This window comes from Vanessa cardui, chromosome 19 (assembly GCF_905220365.1).
Source record: "Vanessa cardui chromosome 19, ilVanCard2.1, whole genome shotgun sequence".
Classification (NCBI taxonomy): domain Eukaryota; kingdom Metazoa; phylum Arthropoda; class Insecta; order Lepidoptera; family Nymphalidae; genus Vanessa; species Vanessa cardui.
In genome coordinates, this window is record NC_061141.1 from 953,039 (window position 1) to 975,406 (window position 22,368).

At 32.8% G+C, this 22,368-nt stretch overlaps 1 protein-coding gene across 1 annotated transcript in view; it reads left to right on the plus strand.

Moving 5' to 3' along the window:
• The first annotated feature begins 1,413 nt into the window (after positions 1–1,413).
• The window catches only part of LOC124537892, a 414,407-nt gene continuing 393,452 nt past the window's right edge, over positions 1,414–22,368 (plus strand). Inside the window, exon 1 of the mRNA XM_047114852.1 lies at positions 1,414–1,635. The gene's annotated coding sequence lies outside the window, so the exon portion shown is untranslated. The remainder of the gene's footprint in view (positions 1,636–22,368) is intronic.

Genomic DNA, 22,368 nt, shown 5'->3' on the forward strand with positions numbered 1-22,368 from the left:
GTAACAGCCTGTAAATTTCCCACTGCTGGGCTTAGGCCTCCTATCCCATTAAGGAGAGGATTCGGAACATATTCCAACACGCTGTTCGGATGCGGATTGGTGGAATGCACATGTGGCATAAAAACATTATCAAACACATATGTTTAACAGATTAAGCAAGAAATTATTAAATAATTAAATGATTACAACGCTTATATTATTTAATGTATGTTTTAATCAATTCTGTAATAATAATTATTTTCGAATTGTATTTATGACATTAAATCAGACGCTGTTTTGACTCGTCTGTTCATTATTGAATCATGTGATTTACAGTGGGTCTTATAAGTGAATCAATTCCCCATTTCCAGAACTCTTTTTCCTGGACCACGCAGGGTGTTACAATTTAAGATTTGATATGATTTTGAGATAAAGTATGGTTGTTATTGCTAGATAAATTATTGATATTTTAAAAATAATTTATATATTTTTTTCTGAATTATCAAGATTAGTACACGTACAACGTTAGTATTAACTTAAATTTTAATATTGAAGTAAATATTCATTTTAATAATATTACGATTACAGCAGCTAATATAATGGTTAAATAAATTCCACCCCCACCACCTTGATGTCCGAAAATCCACAACAGTGCGATTTTTAAGACATTTTCTCCCTCGGACAACCTCTCTGTGGAACCAGCTTTCGCCGGCGGTTAGAACCTTCAAAAAAAGAGCATACTCCTTCCTTAAAGGCCGGCAACGTACCTGCAAGCCCCCCGATGTTGCAGATGTCCATGGGCGGTAGTGATCACTTTCCATCAGGTGAGCATCCTGCTCGTTTGCCCCCTATAACATAAAAACAAAAATATTTATGCTTCATATAATCTTTTATTGTGTCACAAATTAAAATATTGTGAATTTAAAGGAAATAGAAGTCATTATAAATAAATCTAATACATTTTAAAAATTTACATACATATTTATATACAGATAATATTTTTTTAACCCTATATGTATTTATACGAGTTTCAGATGTAAAACCTTTTTGGTTGGAAAGAGAAATGCTTAGGGCGGGTATGTTTTCCCGCTGAGTGATAGATGGCGGGGTAAGGATGGAATACCATTGTGATAACATGAATTAAATACTCGTGCAGATCTTATATTACTCAGATAAATGACCTCCGAATTATTACAGCATACATTCATAACAACTGTTAGTATTTTACCTACTGAACTATTAATGTTATAAAATTAATGTAAGCAAATATATTTATAGTACTTATATTTAGATTGATAAAGAACACCTTATAAAGAATTCAATTTTGAATATACTTATAAAGAAAAATAGCTGATTAATTAATTTTGTTTCATAAATATATTGTGTGCGCGGTTGTCTACTGCCACACTGTATTCAGTCGCTTGCTTTCAGAGGGCGAAGGAGGTCGTATTCCGCCCTCCGCAGTTCTAAACTGGTTCGACGAACAGCAAACTTATTACAAGTGATATTGTAAAAAAAAAAAAAATCCCGCGTTGTGATATGTCAAAAGTTTGTGACGAATTAAAATTATAATCTGTGCATTGTGGTGATTAGTTGTGTTCCATTTTTTAAATTGTTGATGTGTGTTGTGTGGTGTTAGCATTGATTTATGTAGAGGTGAGTAGTTATTTTTTTAAATAACGTTAGAAATTGTCATTTATAATTTAAACTCGTATAAGTTATTTCATGGTCAAGATTTCACGATACGTGTATTATTGTAGCTACTAACTACTACTTATAAAAAGAAAACAGCAAGTCTATGTATGTGGACAAATTAATAAAATAGAAGCAGTTTAAAAACACAATATTATTAATAATCACAGTGGTATGTTAGTATTGAATTCTATATTATGTTTATTAAAAAAATAACATCGAAACAAATCTAGATCAATAAAAACGAGGTTTATTATTTTTTAATTTTAGTAAGTGTACATCTTTGGGGTGGATTTATATCCATAAATTATACATAGTCCTAAAATTTGATTCATTATTTTTTTCGTAAATTTTCGAAACTGTTTTTTATGGCACTGTCAGATTAAAATACCAAATAATAAAATTATAAATATAAGTAACATTCGCAGGTAGATTTAGGAAAATTTCTTTTTTTTTTAAATTATTGTTATTAGGTGAGTATAGTTTGAAAAACATTTAATAACTTAAATAACACATGCATATATTGTCTTATTTAGGTATAGTAAATTATTATGAATATTTAAGTAAATTATTTAAAATTAAAGGAAGGTGGTAAAAATTAATCAAGGTAATTGATAACGGTTTTGTAACCTAATGTGAAAAAATATATCGAATTCGTTCATAAGCTTACTGTGGCCACATACCCCTTAAGCGTCTTACTGTAAGTAAATTTTCTTTAATACATTTTCACTTCGTAGTGTATTGACGAGATTATCCTTTTTTTGCCAATAAATTGAACCTTGAGAAATTCGTTTTATTCTGAATTATATATTTTAGCTACATTGAATTAAAAAAAAAAGTATAATAATGTATTCAGCCAAATAATATTCTTATTCGTCTAGATTGTAAACGGGCGAAAATATGTAAACAGAGCATTTATTTAAAAAAAACAATTAATTTGATTCTTTATATAAAACTATATGTACTTAGTAGATTTATTATAAACTAAGGGTCCATACAATTATCTGGTAACATATTTCAACCCATTTTGCCTATATCAATGTCAGAGCCAATAAAAATGGATGGAATGCCAAACACAGTACAATCTTTATACTTCAGTATTTTATTGGCAGTAACTTTAATGCTTTTGTCCTATCAAAATATTTTTTCTCAAAGTTGTCTCAATAAAAATAAAAAAACTGGTACAGTAATTAATAAACCCTGACCCTTTAGATATTTAGATTATTTTAAGAAGAATTTACAATAAAATACATAGTTAACTATTTTGTTGATCGCTCTATGTCTCATTTACGGCTGACAGAAATATGAAAGAAAAATTTAAGATCCGTAAATTGTGGCTGAAATAGACGATACCTTGTTTTAATTACAATAAAAAAAAAGTGAATAACATGTTTTGACAGTATGAATGTTTATGTAAATGTGTGTGTCAAACGTTATTGCTTATATACTGTTGGTCTTACAGTAGATTTAACTTGAAGCGCCAAGCGACGTTTTTCTTTTTTGAAATAATTTCAATGTACACATATTAAAAATAACAATTATTGTGTTTAACTTTTCTCAAAATATTTTTTATTGTATCTGTTATTTAATATATAGTATACAGCGAACTGAACTTTATTCTCAACGGTTATCTCAAGACTCTACTGTATTTTTAAACTGTATAATATATACAGTACTTTGGACATTCTTTCTTCGTATACATTTTAACTATGCTAAATTACATACTCCTTCGTCCGAGTAATTTCCGTAAAATGCGGTACAAAGTTTTTGTCCCGCGTTTTAATATATAGACATTACGTATCATTAAATTAATTTCCCCGTATGGAAATTAACGAATATGAACATTACGTTTTCACTTTTTCACAATCTACTTATATGTTGTGAATAAATAACAAAATATTTTGTATTTCGAACCAATAATGTCTGGAATAGTATTTATTACAATCGAACGTTTATTATGTTACTGGCCTTATGACCCAACTTGAGGTTTTATTATCTGTGGAAAGTGGAAAAGCAAAAATTTTAATAATATAGACAGAAACCTAACATCGTAGTTTAGTTAAAAATAAAAAAAGACATGGTAAATATCCCTTCTTTAATAACTGTATAATAAAAATAGCCATGTTCATTTAAAATCTTATAACATCGAAGTGTAGTGTATTGTAGTTCCTTGATGTTGGAAATAAGTTTAGTTATATGGTACCCAGATGGTTCATAGAAGACAATTTCTGCCCAACACGGTGTAGTTCACAAAACAACTTTTTGTATAAAATGTAAATAGTAATATTTAAATTTAAAAATACAAACGCAAAAAACAAAATCGTAAGCACAAACATGTGTATTAAAGATTAATTAGTATAGTAGTAGAATAAGAGTAGTAGTAATAATATAATATACCTTGGCACTATAACGACAGCCTCTAAGCTATTTATTAGTTGAATTGAATATTTTAAACAAAAAAAAAATGCAGAATTTGCCAATTAAAAAAGAATGTATAAATCCTAATAATCCTATATATAAATCCTATAAAAATGTTTTGTCATGTCAATTTCTCGAATTGCATACGGTACAGAAAACATTTTTAGGGAAATGGTACACGCAAATGTAATAAGGTACCGTTAATAGCAATAAATTTACCAAAATATTAGACAAAACATTTTTCTTAAACTCCAGGCTTTAAGCTCGCATTTCAACACAGGAATGATTGAATAATAACTATGAATACAAATATAATTGCAAATCTATCATTTGAAAAGAGTAACTGTAGTCCTTGTCGTTTCTTCCCTCTGAAGGCTTTTTTCCGAAACAGTGGTAGAGTGCTATTGACGATACAAAAATGCTTTATTACAAAATTTATTTTGTATTAAAAATTCGTTTGATTCATTTCAAACAATTAAGCAATTCATAAACTATAGGAACTAAGACATTTAGTCTTCTCAATTTTGTTATGAATTTATTTGAAAAAAAAAAACTTCACACAATACTATGATTGTAATTGTACGTTGTATTAAATAAAGTGTATTCCATGTTTCATCCACTACTGTTACTACTGGTTAGTTACAGGTCGTAAGGATTATCACGTACGTTATACAGCGGGTGTATTAATATTTTCATCACAGGATGAATTAAAAACATAAATCTAATGTGATTTTAATACACAGATAGAAAATTAGCATTTTATTTATACGATTATTAATGCCTCGCTGAACAAGCTTAACGAGGCAACATTAAACCTTTGATATTAACGAAGTAATTTGTTACAAGTTTCATGATCACATTAATTAAATTCAAACTTTTAAAGATCAGAGGATTTTGATATTTTATTTAATTAAAAGAAAGTTTTTTGGATAATTACGGGAAGTTAGTTCGTCTTGGTACTTGTTGATGGACTTCTTTAAATATTACATTTTTATCCAAACGTATACTATATACATATGTATATATTACTACTAAATAGTAGAAAACAAAGTCATTTTCTCTGTCCGTATATCCCTGTGTATGCTTAAATCTTTAAACTAAGGCAACAAGTTATGCAACGGATTTTGATGCGGTTTTTTTAATAGACATGGTGATTCGAGAGAATGGTTTGTATATTGTATATATATAATATATGAACAATATAGTAATGAAACACTGATCATTTTAGAAGTTTGTAATGTGATGTCGTAAATACACAAATTCTGTAGTATATTTAGTATCAGTATTGCACCCGTGCGAAGCCGAGGCGGTTCGCTAGTATGTATATAAAGTTTATTTGTGATAAATGGCAAACCGGTAGGGTAGGTGCCATCTTCACATCAGATATTCTACCGACAAGTAGCAATACTCATTATTGTTATATTTTGATTTAAAGGAGGAGTGAGCCAGTGTAACTACTGGCACAAGATATATCATATCTAGAGTTATTAGTTATTACCTTATCTAGGTTTAATAACTGTATGTAATCAATATCTATGGACAGTGTATAAAGAGGTTATCCACTCACACTAACACATTTGCAATTCCACCAACCGATGATTTAAAAAAAATCCTATTAGTATCAGTATCACACTAGTACCGACAGTATTCTTTAAAAACTCATTTGTTAAATGAAAGCCGACAGTGATACGTCATTTTGATTCGTGTATCAATTATATCATACTAGCTGAATCTGCGGCTTTACTTACGAAATTTGTTTAGCTTTACTTATAGCATACATAGCTATCGACCCCTAATTTTACGCCATCGAGGGATGATTTGAAAAAGTAACCCACGTCATTCAAACTATTTTCATGTTAAATCATTATTATTACGTGATATAAAACAAAGTGGCTTACCGCTGTTTATTCCTATTTATGCGGAGATCTTTAAAATTACGCAACGGATTTTGATGTTTTTTTTTTAATAGATATATGTATATAGGCCGAATGGATGTAGATTACAATTAGTTTTCTATATATTGTTATGAGTCTGGGTGTTTGTAACGTCGTTACTTCTGTTTTTCCATAACACAAATGCTTTAGCTATTTACATTGAGATCAGTGTTATGTATGTGATGTTATCATATACAATATTGATTCGAGAGGAAGGTTTTTGTATATACATGATACATGAACAATATAGTTATCAAACACATAGTTTTAGAAGTGGCTTATGTTATATCTTAAACGTAGATAAATTCTGTAGTTTATTTAGTATCAGTATTGAACCTGTGTAGCCGGGCGGGTTGCTAGTTTCTTCTAAATTTTTTAAGTAATTTAAGCGTTACAGACAGACACTTATGCATTTATAATATGAGTATAGGTATCTATGTTAGTATGTATACGCGATTTTGTGTCATTTCATGGTTGTGTTTTGTGGTGTTCCGACTTAGTCCACAATAGCTGTATTATACGAAAATGACCTTCGCACAAATGCCTTTTACAAGCCAATTGAAATGATAGAATTCATTGAAGCTCTATTTTGTTTTAAAAGAAATATCATGTCGTTCTGTATCTTGAAATACGAAATGTGATTGTTGTTTTGTATTCCAAAGTTTTCTTTGAGGAAATTTGAATATGAATGAGTACCATAAGTTTCGGTCAAACAGAATGCTCTTACGATTGGGAATATTGCCAAAAATATATAACTGGTCGCGTTTGTTTTAAAGGAATAATCTTTGGGCTATTTTTCTTTATCGAATTGTTTTATGAACGAATTATTACAGCAACACAACATTAACAGTCTGTAAATTTCCCAATGCTGGGCTTAGGCTTCCTCTCCACTTGAGGAAAAGGTTTGGAGAATATTGCACCAAATTGTTTTGGTGCGGGTTAGTGGATATGTTTATGTTTATTATTACAGTAAGTATTAATTTTGATAGTATTTCATTGAGCAGAAATCTGAAAAAGTTATGTACAGTCGAGGTAAGAAAAGGTTCGTCCTTAAGATCTATTTTCGCGTGCTCAGTCTGGTCGATAATCTGCTTTACCGATTGAGAATGACAAATCGTCGCAATAATTAGAAGTTAAGATTCAAAAGGTACTAAGAGTTTAAGACTTGATAAAAGATTTCATTTGAAAACTGACGAAGGTTTTCTTACTCTGACTGTACAAACAGTTTTTATTTAAAGTTTACTTATATATTTATGTAATGCAGTCATCGTTTCTAAAGTAACGTATTTCGTATACATCCCGAAGCTTGGCTAAGGCTTAAGTGGGAGACCCTTTTGTGTTTTGGAGGTTATTTCGCAATCCGGCTACAATACGGATACGCGTGAATAGATCACTTACGAAGGTTTCACCTTAAGTTATTGGTGAACAGATCTGTAGCACATTTTGATACGTCACATGTAATTTTCCTTACGATGTTTTCCTTTTTACAAATTAAGCAAATAATAAATTTACAACTTCTTTATCTATATTAATAATATAAATGTGAAAGTAACTCTGTCTATCTGTCACTATTTCACGACCAAACCACTGAAGTGAATTTGATGAAATTTGATAAAGCAAACTTGAACTCCAAGAACGGACATAGGCTACTTTTTTTGCCTGACACATGAAAACCAAACAAAACGCGAGCCAAACCGCGCGCGACTACTAGACTTGTATACGGTTTAAATATTTGGTTCTACATATATTACTCATAAAATATTAAGTACTGTCTACAAATATAAAGTAGGTCAGCCTGCAACGGCGCGAGATGTGCCCAGAGTGCTGTCGAAGGACAAAATCAGAAATAAAATCATTCGGGACGAGCTGTAGTTCCTGATATAGCTCGGGAATTAGCGTGCTGGTCACGTTTATTGAAGGAGAGATGGCTGGAGTAGACGAGCCCTTGATTACGAATTGACGAATGCAGGGAACAGCACTCTCCGAGTACGCCAATGACTTGAAAATGCTGGTGGCAAATGATTGAATGCGTTGTTGTGTCCTGGACGAAACCTCTATCAAGTTATTTGTGGTTCCACAATTATTAGTTTATTATAGAGGTTAAGAGGAAGTGGGCCTTTGTTTTATGCTATTATAAAGGTTTTACTTGATTTACAAGGATTACCGTAATTCATTCTCCAATCATCAAAAATTTGAGTATATGTCTTGCCATCATGGAATAAATAAATTGAGCATTCGCAATTAAAAACATTTAACGATCGACTTTTCCTCCTTTTTTATTTCAGGTCCTGGTGGTTGATAGCCGTCTATATTTGTAATTGTAGGTAGTTAATATTTAACAATATTGTTCCAAATTATCTATATTATTATATTATAAATTCGATAGTAACTCTATCTGTCTGCCTGTCACTCTTTCACGACTAAACCACTGAACCGACTTTCATAAAATTGGGTGCGAAAGAAAGGTGAACTCCAAAAAAGGACATTGGCTATTTTTTGCCTAACACATGCCAACCTACTACATACTTGGCGGTAGGGCTTTGTGCAAGCCCGTCTGGGTAGGTACCACCCACTCATTAGTTATTCTACCGCCAAATAACAGTACTCAGTATTGTTGTGTTCCGGTTTGAAGGGTGTTTGAGTGAGCCAGTCTAACTACAGGCACAAGGGACATAACATCTTAGTTCCCAAGGTTGGTGGCACATTGACGATGTAAGGAATAGTTAATATTTCTTACAGAGTCATCGTCTATGGGTGATGGTGACCAAGTGGTCACCATTACCCATAGATCACCATCAGGTGGCCCATATGCTCGTCCGCCAACCTATACCATAAGAAAAAAAAACCAATACCTTAAAACGCGAGGAGAAAAGCCGCTGTCGACTATTATTATATAAAGAAGTAAAATTATTTTGACACGGGAAGTACCGATAACCTATGGTGATTAAATAAATAAAAGCGAATTAACGATAACCAATAATGCAAGAATAACATTAAAATGAAAATAGAAAAACATTGAATCGTTAAACGAAACAAAAAATGCCACTGCTTCGTGAGACTCGATACTTTTTGTCGTGAAAACTTATTTCGGTGATTTCGGTTTGCGTGTCGACATGAATCGAAAAAAAATATGGTGATTAGCGTGCAGCCTTCGTATGCAGTTATAATTATTGATGAAACTTTGTGATTAAAAGTTGTAAATTACGGGGTTTGGTGACATTATCACGAGTTGTTTGTAAAATCTTTTGAAATACACGATAATGAGAAAATAATCCCACAGTTTGCTATTCTGAATCCTTTTCTGCCGTGGCATATTTATAACTAGCCCCGGCTTCGCACGGGTGCAATACTCATACTAAATATAATACACTGTTTATTTACGACATCACATCACAAGCTTCTAAAATTACTAGTGTGTCTTTACTATATTGTCCATGTATTATATACAAAAAACTTCCTCTCGAATCATTCTATCCATTAATAAAAACCGTATCGAAATCCGTTGCGTAGTTAAAGATTTAAGCATACATAGGGATATAGGGACAGAGAAAGCAACTTTATTTTATACTGTGTAGTGATGCCGTTACCTACTTAACTCAACTATGAGTAAAAAACGTGCAAAAAATGTAAACCTATGTAACTTACTGATAATAATACTATAAAATTATTTCAAAAACTAATCAAGATATCAAAAAACCGCGTATATGTTTCGATAGATTCCTTTTCTAATTAATTTGCCATCAAAAGTGAAAATCGATCAGATGTAAATTAACGGCATTTCAGTTATACGACGGCAGTTTTAGCTAATAGCTGACTTAAGCAAGTAAATGTTTGGGTGGATGAGTATATTTGCTTAAAGATCAAACAGGGAAATGACGAATACCGTTATATCCTAGTTCGAACCAGAGTTGCCTTTTGATTATTCATCAATAGTTACAATGATCGCTTGAACGATATTACTCGAAATTTATATGCAATACTATGTAGAGATCGAATCAGTGGGATAGCAAGACTAAATTGGCCAATCAGAGCTGTCTTAACCAATTAAATCTACCATTTTCATTTATGTTAGTCTATACATACATATAATTAAGTATGAGTGTCTGTTTGTAATATTAAAACAATCACTTATTTCTTAATGCCTATGTATGTATACACGGTGCATATACCAACATAAATTTTTTGAATATATTTGTCTGTTTGTCTGTCTGTTTCGGCTAGTCTCAGGGACCGATTTTGATGGGAATTTTACTGGCAGGTAGGTGATCGAATAAGGAGTAACTTAGGCTACATACATATATTTTTTTTTGTTAAATTGAATCACGCACGTAGTTTCGAGCACATTTAGTGCATATATAATTAAAATGCACCAAATTTAACATAACGTTTTTGAATATATTTGTCTGTCCGTCTGTTTGTTCCGGCTAGTTTCTGGGATCGATTTTGATGGGAATTTCACTGGAAGTTAGGTGATGTAATAAGCAGTTACTTTGTTTACAAGCACATATTTTTTTGTTCAATTCAATCATGCACGTATTTGCTAGTCCATCTAGTGCATATATAATGAAAGTGCACTTATAAATACGAAAGAAACATCTTTGATACACCTTACTTTTTATTTTACGTCATTAAAATTTTCAAGAGTTAGCACATTTAAAATGAATATTTTTAGCCTTAACTTTGTAAGCGAGGCCTCTACAACTGTTTAGTCGTGGGCGGTGGCCCACGTCGCCCTAGTGTTACGCCTCTGCGATGAGAGACAAAAAAGCCACGTACGGACTGACATGGTGATCGATGGAACGGTGTCAAAGTCTGTTAATCCCAATCTATATACCACCATTCATTTATCTCTATATATTATAAAACAAAGTTCCTCTACTGCGTCTGTATTGTCTATATGTTCGCGATAAACTCCAAAAGTACTGAACGGATTTACATGCGGTTTTCATCAATAGACAGAGGAACTGTTAAGGAAGGTTTAGGTATGTACTTTATTAAGATTTTTGTGGAAATAAGTTGAAATAGATCGACAATTATTAAACATGTCGGAAAGAAGCAACAAAAACAAAATAAAAATAAAGGGTAAAAATAAATAAAAAAATTATGTCCACCCGTGCCAAGCCGGGACGAGCCGCTAGGAAATAAGACATAGCCAGCATTTTTTACCCTTCAATTATTTGAAATTAAATAAATTTTATTCAAATAAACTTCACAATGAAGCGTTTCTGAATCGTCGAAATTTAAACACTACCACCGTTTCGGAAAACAACCTCTATTTGTCAAGGTTTGACAAGCGTCCGGTGGATGAAAGAAGCTACGTCAGAGGCGTCTCGACATCTTCAAACTCACTTTTGTACGAACCTTTGCGAGGAGTGGTCGTTAGCTAGTTGCTTTTGTAATATTCATGGTCCTTTTCATATTATTGGTAAATTATTACTGTTATTAAAAACGGGACATTTACCATGTTTTTTTTTTATTTTTATTTGATGGATCTCGATATTACATATTAAATAGAGTCTAGTGAATAAGATATTCGTATGAGCTCCATTAAATAAAAAACATGTTAAATAACGCGTTTTTTATAACTGTAAAAATCTTATATTGTTAAATTGAACTAGTTTTTTAATTCGTAGTAATTTTTCTATTTTAATGGTTGTGTTGGTTTTAGAAAATGTAATAGTTTAAATAGTGCTAATGTTTTAAATTAGTATTTCGAATTATAAGAGATAAAGTAATTGACTCTTGTTTATTTTGTTAATTTTTCCTACTTTTTGTTTTTCATAATAAATATCAAAATTTTTCATACAATATTACATATAAATTTACCAATTCACAGTAGACCTACCGTAATAAAATTTTGTAAGATTTAAAAGATACCTCTTAGTGTCTTGATGGTCCAGCAATTACAATACTTAAACAAAAGATTGCAGGCTTAAGGTATTTACCATTGACACCACCACTCGTATTGATTACTCTTAATTAGAGTGTTTTTTATGGTATAGGTTGGCGGACGAGCATATGGGCTACCTGATTGAATGTGGTCACCATCACCCATAGACAATGACGCTGTAAGAAATATTAACTTTTCCTTACATCTTCAATGTGCCACCAATCTAGGGAACTAAGATGATATGTCCCTTGTGCCTGTAGTTACACTGGCTCATTCACCCTTCAAACCGGTACACAACAATACTGAGTACTGTTATTTGGCGGTAGAATAACTGATGAGTGGGTGGTACCTACCCAGACGGGCTAGCACAAAGCCCTACCAAGGCTTTATGATTCATCTCATGCTTAGCAGTCAAGAAGCACAGATAGGAAACCTGTATGTTCCTTATTTCAATGACATTCTGTCACAGATATATATCTGTTAAATACCTGAAAAAAGTTAGTAGATACCAATCATTTGAACAACGTTTGGAAATAAGGTACATACCTTCTCAAAGAGAGGCCTAAGACCAGCTGTGGGATATTTACGAGTGGATGCTTTATATAACAGGACATTTTATGACTTCTTTTAACCCTTAAAAACTTTTATTGCCGCTTCTGAAGGTTGGTACTTTTCTGTACATCACCGTCCAATTATAATAATAGAATCTTTTATAGCTCTTACTAAATTTCCAATTAAATTACTTTTGAATTGTTGAAAATAAATTGATATCATCAAAAATATTTTGACTTTGATAGACTTTAATTAGACTGATCCTATAAAGCGACAAGTCGGGCTGTAGTTTTCTTTAAGAAACATTAAGAATCATAATTGATTTATGCGTTGTGTTAGATATAAATAATCTCTGTGATATAATAATGCATATATACATACTTAACAACGTCCGAAATGAGTTCTCTTTTGAACTATACTTATTGAAGTCAGCTCAATTCCCATCATTCTTGGAACACAACTTGGAAGCTGAATGGTACACCTTGTAGGAAACGTTAATTATCATTGTTTTGTTTTGTTGTTGTTTTTTTTTAGGTTAAGTTAGTCAGTAGTTATACTTAGTTAATATGTTTTTTGGTTTTGTTGTATTTCTTTTTTATTCTTTTTATTGTGTCTCGTGTCCTACTAATTATTTTTTCTTTCTTTCATTAAATTCCTTCTCCTATATACCATAATACTTCTACATATGTATGAAGAATATGCAGTCTAATTATTTTAATATCTTCATTAATTTAACATATTCTCTATAAAACATCTTATATAATAATAGCGAAAGCTGATTTTTGTCTCAGTGTTTATGGGAGGATAGCTGCACGTAGAAGATCAGTTATGGTCTCAATTTGAAGAGCTCCAGTATAGATGTGTAGAAAATTAAAGAGGATTCTTAATTGCAATTTATGAAATTGTTAACATTTAATAAACAATGAATTTTAGAGAGCGGAAAAAGTTACTGGCCTGTTAGAGAACAGTGCTACGGCTGTATAAGAACAAAACGTCAATAAAAAAAATAAACATGAAATTTCGCAGAAGACTTACTAGTTTATATTTACTAAAAGTAATTTTTAATAAGTACAAAGTACATGAAATCTGCAGGAAAATGCTTAGAACTAATTATTGTGTACAAGCGGCGGTCCGTTTCTTCCAGACAATTTATAATAACGTGGGCAGATTTTAAATAAAAAACTTTGCTTTTACCCTCGTTATATGATGTAGAAGATTTTTTCATACAAAAAAGCTTTACTAAGACTTTTTTAAATATAACATAGGTCACTTGATGGTAAGTGATTACCACTCCTTTTGATTTTGTTAAATTACTTGTATTTTAGTTAAAGCTGACTTCGTTAGTGAGCCGAGATGTGCCAGTGGTTAATACGGTTCAGTTAAGATGGTGCGATCTTAACTGATGATTGCGGATTCATACCCCGGGAAGCACCACTGAATTTCCATGTACTTAATTTGTGTTAATAGTTCATTTCGAGCTCGCTAAAGAAAATATTCTGAGGAAACCTGTGAGAAAATGTGTCTTATTTCAACAAAATTCAACCACATATGTATCTACGAACATGCAATGTTGTAGCGTTATGGAATATGATCTTTACCTTCTCTTTAAAGGACGAGAAGACGTTACTACATCAGTGGGAAATTTACAGGCTGTTAGTACTGACGTCATAAGAATGTTTGACCATTCCTTATTCCACTGACCATGGTAAATATGCCGTACTAATTAACTGTAATAATAAAAATAACCATGTTAATTAAAAATTTTAAATAAAATACATACTAAGCAGGCGATACCTAACAGATCTTAAATCTAATCTCGCGGTAAGCTTTGATTTCAAATAACAGTACTCAGTATTCCGGTTTGGAAGGTGAGTGAGCCAGTGTAACTACAGGCACAAGGGACATAACATCTTAGTTCCCAAGGTTGGTGGCACAATGACGATGTAAGGAATAGTTAATATTTCTTACAGCGTCATTGTCTATGGGTGATGGTGACCACTTACCATCAGGTGGCCCTTACGCTCTTCCGCCAACCTATACCATAAAAAAAATTACCACTTAATGTAAATACTTCTTTTATATATATACTAGCTATTCATCAACCTCGCATGGTTAAATAAGGATTCCACGTTGGTATTTTTTAATCAATGCGATATAAATATTCGCTATCCGATAAACTCGTCCGTTCCGTGCTAATGCGTCGTAAAACACGCCCTGCGTATTTTTTACGCGTGTATACTGGTTTGAATTGTGAGCTTTAGGCGGCGATATTCTTAGTATAAGAAATATTTGATATAAAACAGCATAATTTTTCAAATATAGAACGTATCTATATTTTCGCCGATCGGTGTGATGAAAAAAACAACTAACAATTTGACAAACAAATTGTTAGTTTTTTTTTATAGAAACACTTAAATTACCTATTAATTTTTAATCAGTTTCCCAAAATGAATCTTTAAAATCTTTTAAATTTTTCAAAATGCTTCGTTAGTGCGTGTTTATTTAATAAAACGACTCTACCTCACCAACTTGCATGGCTTTAATAGTTTACGATGTGGAATCAGTCAGTTAGGGTATCTTATTTTACAAGTATTACAAGCTTATGATATTCAAGATGCCTTAAGCACGACTGATAAAAAATAATCACGAGCACTCTTTATATACGACAACAGCCTGTAAATTTCCCACTGCTAGGTTAAGACCTCCTCTCCCTTTGAGGAAGATGTTTGTAACATATTCCACCACACTGTTCTAATGCGGGTTGGTGAAATACACATGTGGCAGCTTTTCTATGAACTTACACACATACAGGTTTCCTCACGATGTTTTCCTTCACAGCCGAGCTCGTGATGAATTATAAACACAAATTAAGCAAATTATTCAGTGGTTCTTACCTGGGTTTGAACCCGCAATCATGGTTTAAGATTTAACCACTGGGCCAATAGTTTTTCATATGATTAATTTAAAAAAATGCCAAACTTCCGTAGTGAATTTCAAGCCTTTACATTTTACTTGCTTTGTGAGGCACAAATACCAAATTTTATTAAAGAATAGTAGTCCGAACTTAGATATCTCTAGCTACAGTATCTAAAACAAATCTCGAGTTAATACATATATACTTTATATCAAAGATAGTGCGTTTATCACTACAAAACTTTTTCCTAACTCCAGTGAGATAGCAAAAACAACATTGAAAGATAAAACGAACCATTTGCAATAATAACTCAATCTTACAACCGACAAGGCGTTAAATTCTTGTAATTACGGTTTAGATATAGCGCGATCCGAACCTTCTGAAACCAATAATAACTTATAATGGACGTATCGCGTGATACATTGAACTTAATACGTTTATTTCCTTTAGAATATAATAATGTGTAATCCTAACATATGAACATACGGCGTTGATCGAAATGAACTCAATTTTATATGTGATTTTATTGTTTTTGTTTAAATGATTGGTACAAGTTACGAGTAAAGTTTTATGGGATATATTTATTGGTGCTTTGGGGTAAGACTGAGTCGTGTGCCGTGACGGTAGGTATTATGAAGCTCTTACACCGTCATGGTTTCTCACCATCCCCACTCATTTATATCTTGGGAGTACGGGGCGTCTTTATATTGAATGATTATAATAAATGTGTTTTTATTTTAATCCAGATTAATCTGCTGAAGAATTTGATTAGCTCTTCGTACTGCACCTTTTTTTTAACGCATTACGCGCTTCCCCCACGCGATGGAAAAGGTGGGGGGGGGGGTGCGACTCGCCGGAGCCCTTGACGCCGAGTGCGCCCAAGTACACCGGGTTTACCCACTAAAAAACCAGCGGTACCCTCTCCGTTTTTCGGCGGACGCCACGAGATCGGTTACGCATGCTACCGTGACGCCCTGACGGTCTGTTTGTACTGCACCTACTGTAAGTACTGATATCAGATACTCAGATTCTCAGATTCTCAGATACTAGAGGTCCGATTTGAAATCATTACATTACTGGATTATGTCAAGGAAGATTATAGGCTCTGACGAATTACGCTACGATTAATGACAGCGAAGTATCATTGAGAGAAGTTGCAGAAATGGGGGAACATTTTAAAGGTGCTGTTGCGTGTGCTGTATAAATATTTAATTAAAGTCGTATATTGGATTAATTAATTATAAATTCTTTAGCTTTCGATGCTTTATACAGGGCGTCCTGTTATGGATACTCTTTTCGAGAAATATCAATGGAAATTTGGAAGGTTTTTATGGTATAGGTTGGCGGACGAGCATATGGGCCACCTGATGGTAAGTAGTCACCTTCACACATAGACAATGACGCTGTAAGAAATATTAACTATTCCTTACATCGTCAATGTGCCACCAACCTTAGGAACTAAGATGTTATGTCCCTTGTGCCTGTAGTTATCTTACTAATAGCACATCGGAAAGCACGGTAACCCAATAGTCCTACGAGTGATCTCTCTCTGCTTGTATACCCATCGTATCTGATTCGAGAGGAAGAGAGAAAAAATAGACAGCGCACCCGTTTTGCATACGGATTTTCACACTATATCTTCTTTGTAATAATTGCAATGCTGTCGTATAAGAAATTCGGAGAAGCAAATAATAATACTGTATATTGAAATGTTGTAATTCGCGTTAATCGTATTACTGAATAATAAGAAATAACTTGTATCACTATTGTTTCACATAACCGTTTTTATTAAAACCAGACATGTCATTTGTGTTAAACCAGTCCACAAAAACCATTGATTACATTTTAATTGTATTTCACTGACTTTGAAAGTAATATATAAGAAAGGACTAATTATTGAGTTTTTTTCGGTTTTTCTGGGTAGAATCAATTTACTGAACCGAAAAGAAAATATGTTGACTTTATTTGTTTTAATTATTGACGTCTAAACAAATATATACGTAATTTCACACTAGCGGGTAATTAATTCGCTTTTAGTGCTAAAATATGTAGTCAAAGTCAAAAAACCTTTATTCAAAATAGAAGTGTTTACACTTTCTTATTGATTGTCGAAAATCTACCACCGGTTCGGAATAAAATACCTCAGACCTGAGAAGAACCGGCGAAAGAAATTCAGCGCGTTTTTTTTTTTTATAATGTCAATTTACAATGTACAGTAATAAACCACGTGTAGCACGTGCTTTATTTTATTACAATTTGAGATTATTCAATTTTTATAATATCAATAATGCCTCGGCCGATATCACAAACTAATTCTGTTTGTACTGTTCTGTTTAACTCGAACTAAGAAGAGGAGCATATGCTACCCCGACAGCAAGTAAATTGAGATAAGGGCAGGAGGATGATGACTTTATTGGTATTAATTTTTGACGTCTAAACAAAATAAACGTCATTTCACACTACCGGATAATTCATTCACTTTTAAAGAATCTGAGATTTTTCAATTTTTATAATATTAATAATATCTCGGAATTACAATACCACAAATTCATTCTATTCGTACAAATTTCTGTTTAACTGGAACTAAGAGGAGTAACCTCTTGAATCTGACGAGGGTTCATCGAGATCTGGCGGATATCCAATACATTAGGCATATTGTATTAAATAAGAACATTAGATACACTAAAAGACATTATATTTACACAGACAAACGTCTTTACTAATATTATAAATGCGAAAGAATCTCTGTCCGTTTCTTGATGAAAAGATTTGATAAAATTCTTTAAAAAGTAAACTTGTAGTCCAAAAAAGCAATCCCTAAAATGCGTGCCAAACTAGTTCGTATATACCTATATGCTTATATTGCAACATTTATGATTTGTGATCTATCGTCCTCATTACATCCGTTTTCCCGTTATTAGTATGATTATAAGCTAGGTGATATTTCTGTCAGTTACCAGATTATTTTTTCAAACCGCTATGTAGTGACGAGTATACGGATTACGGACGTAATGTGTACACCTTTTTTTTCTGTAAGATAATAACAAATATGGGCTAAATTTACCGCCTATCTAAATCGGCTGCCCTTACTTAGCCTATTGGTAAATCCGCCCCTGCTGTCTCCGGGTATAAACTCTATATCAGTCTACCTATATAATAAAAGGAGCTACTTTTAATACGTATTTTTAAAAGAATAAATTAAACTTAAAGTTACAACCGTAATCGAACATACATCGTTTCTATAAAAGAACCATCTAAAACACAGTTGTTAATCTTTAATCAAATAAATTACAGTCGATAGGTTTTCTGTTCCATTGCTACAGTACAGTAGCTGCCATAAATATTAAAACACATTTACAGTCCAACTTTTTCCACCAACTAAACAGAAAGTATAAAAATTTAATTTATTTCTCATGAGGTTCCATTCCACACATAAATGCAATTGATTTTATAAGACAAAAGTAATAAAACGAAACACGTAAGATCATTAAAACAATTCCACAATGAAACGACACTAAAAAAAAATCGAGATAACAACGAAGAAACGACTTGGAAAACGTACACGCCAATAGAGGACAAACTGCAAAAAAAAAAACATGATAAAAACCGGTGTATTGCATGCAAGCTCTACCGGTTTTTCTGCAGATTCAGCGTTTTTTTAGATCTTTTCTGTATCTAGCGCCCGAGGCACTAAGAGCGCAATCACACTGAGACCTTGACATATAAAGAACAATTGGAATTTATCTGGGTCTCAGTAAATGCGAAAGAAATATTGGGAGCGAAGTAAAGGTGGTAATTACTGGACGTTAATCTCAAACGGGAATTTTAAAGAAAGTAAACTAGCAGACTGCAAATTTTCGAATGCTGTATTAACGGTCTCGTTCTCGAGGCGGGAACTTCTCAATGGACTACGTGTGTCTTGACTTTGGATCATGAGTTCAAGTAGCTTTATCCTGGCAATAAACCTTCGATTTTATGACATTTTAACACCGTTTCATATATTCAAATCATTTGTAAAAAAATATTTGGTAAAGAAGGCATATTCAATACAAGATTATACAGCCTGTAAATTTTCCAGTGCTGTGTTAAGGCCAAGAGCCCTTTGAGGAGAATGTTTGGAACATATTCCACCACACTGTTCCAATGCAGATTGGTTGATTATACATGTTTCAGAATTTCGATGAAATTAAACATACTCCTCACTCAAGTAACATGACTATGTATTTTTAAAAGAGTAAGTACTGAAGTTCTTGCCCATTCTTCTCGATAGAATCTACATTCCGAACCGGTGGTAGCTTCACTTAATATAGTTGTTAAATGACGATTCAATTGTTCTTGTAAAAGCCTACTTGAATAAAGTATATTTTTATTTTATGAACTTGATCTCGTAGTTTGCAGTATATCATGTAAGAAGACAGAAGAATTGTCCGGCGATGAGATATTTAGTAACCTGTAAATTACCCACTACTGGGCTAAGGCCTCCTCTTCCATTAAGCCTTAACTCTCCTCGGGTTGGTGGAATGCACATGTGGCAGAATTTCGATGAAATTAGACACATACAGGTTTCCTCAAGATGTTTTCCTTAACCACCGAGCACGAGGTGAATTATAAACACAATTAAGCACATATATATAGTGATGCTTGCCTTTTTTTTATGACATAGGTAGCAAACGAGCAGGAGGCTGACCTGATGGAAAGTGACTACCACCGCCCGCGCCGCATCTGCAACACCAGGGGGCTTGCAGGTGCGTTGCCGGCCTTTAAGAAAGGTTCCCATGTCGTATCGGTTCGGAAAAACCGCCGGCGAAAGCTGATTCCACAAAGTGGTTGTACGATGCAGAAAATGCCTAAGAAATAGCGCTGTTGTGGATTTTCGGACATCAAGGTGACATTGCCTGGGCTTGAACTCGAAATCATCGGTTAAGATGCACGCGTTCTAACCACTGGGCCATCTCAGTTCCTAGACGAGATATTTACCAGATTTCATTTGTACTTCTCAAGATACAGTCGTGGCTGCAAAGTTAGATGGGAAGACGTATTAACAAGGGCCGACCTGATTACGACAGATTGGAAATAAAAAGAAAAAGATAACGAACATGACGACAATAACAAGAACACTTTCAGCCAGCGAAAGCAAAACACACTCTAATCAAGTAGGCACTTACTGACACTTTTGGATTGGCATGTACCAGTTATAACCGGTTCAAACTAGTTTCTCTTTTATACTATGTAAACCTTTTGTACAAATTAGCTTATTTTAATTGTTTCACTAGTATGGGAAGAAAAATCACCTGATATGATTTTTTTATTAATATTTCATGATATCGTCTGGAGTTTATGTTTATTGAAATAATTTATGGAAAACGAAAACCAATAAATGAATATGTAGTAAAATAAATAATAATATCGAGTTACTTTATTAAAATAAATATATATTTCCTATTATCATTATAATATATTATAATGAGCTGAGATGGCCTATGAGCTGAGATGGCCCAGTGGTTAGAACGCGTGCATCTTAACCGATTATTGCGGGTTCAAACTCAGGCAAGCAGCACTATATATACATATATATGCTTAATTTGTGTTTATAATTCATCTCGTGCTCGGCGGTGAAGGAAAACATCGTGAGGAAAATTGCATTTGTCTAATTTCATAGAAATTCTGCCACACATGTATACCACCAAACCTCCTTGAAACAGCGTGGTGGAATATGTTCCGAACCTTCTCCTCAAAGGCCTTAGGCCAGCAGTGGGAAATTTACAGGCTGTTGTTGTTGCTGCTTTTTCTTCAATGTAAAATTTATTTATTGACCCGTTTGAAGCCGTAACGATTAGATAGTATTGTAAAATGCTATTGGCAAAAGTAATATCAGAAATAACCATTGTTATAGTACTTTCAAAGCTAATACACTGGGTCAGGTATCATTAATGATAATCGTTTTTTTAATTGTTATTTTATTTTATTCCACATACAATATCAATTGAATGAAACGTTTATCAATTATCTGATTGCCACATTTTCCGTTGAAACTATTTCGATACATTTTGATAAAACAAGCTACATAATATACATACTTTTAGATGCCCAATTAATTTTACCAATTAAAATATTATACTAAAACTTTTCTGATAACAAAGTACTTATAGTAAAAAAAATATTGTTATAGAAATAGTTCATGTTAAATTTAATTACAAAACATGTTTAACAATATATTGATGTTATAAAATCCGATATATATAAATGTTTTTTTTTTTTTTTTATTTAAAATATGCTGTAAGGTCACTCAGTACTCAGACATTGGCGCTGTTAGATTAATCAATCCTTACATCATGGCGCCATATCATTGGAACTAAGATGTTATATATTGTACTAGTTGTTACCCGCATTAATTTTATAGAATAGATTTCAACAGACTCCTTGGTCTGACAGTTTAAGGGCGCAAACGCCGAAGTCTAAGGTTGAATTTCAGCCTATAATAATATATTGAGGATTTCTTAACCCTCCCTCAAAGACAAGATCAAGAGTGCAGTGTTCTGACGGTCTCCCCTCAAACATTGGAATATATTTAAATGGCTTCCTCACCTATAATCGAAGACTTGACTTGAATCCAAAACGAACCGGCCTCGCTTTTTGCAGACATTGCAATCTGTCTGAAGACGGACCTGGGTTAAACTGTACATAACATTTTAAAAAATACTCGAATATTTAAAAGTACTTATAAGACTTGAATAAAGTATAATTAGAACGTTATATATTTTCAAAATCTTATAAAAGTTGATAAACGAACAGTTTATCACAGTTTTATTAGCGATTCAAGTTCAAAGGTTTGTTATCAGAATAATCGGGTTTGAACAGCGGATGGCGGATTGTAGGCAGCTGAGTTTAATGTAAATGCGTTCATAAGACAAATTTCGCCAGTAATCAGTTCATGCTGACTCTTCCCATTCAATTAGCGATGTCTTTAAAATACGCTAAGCCGAACTGTA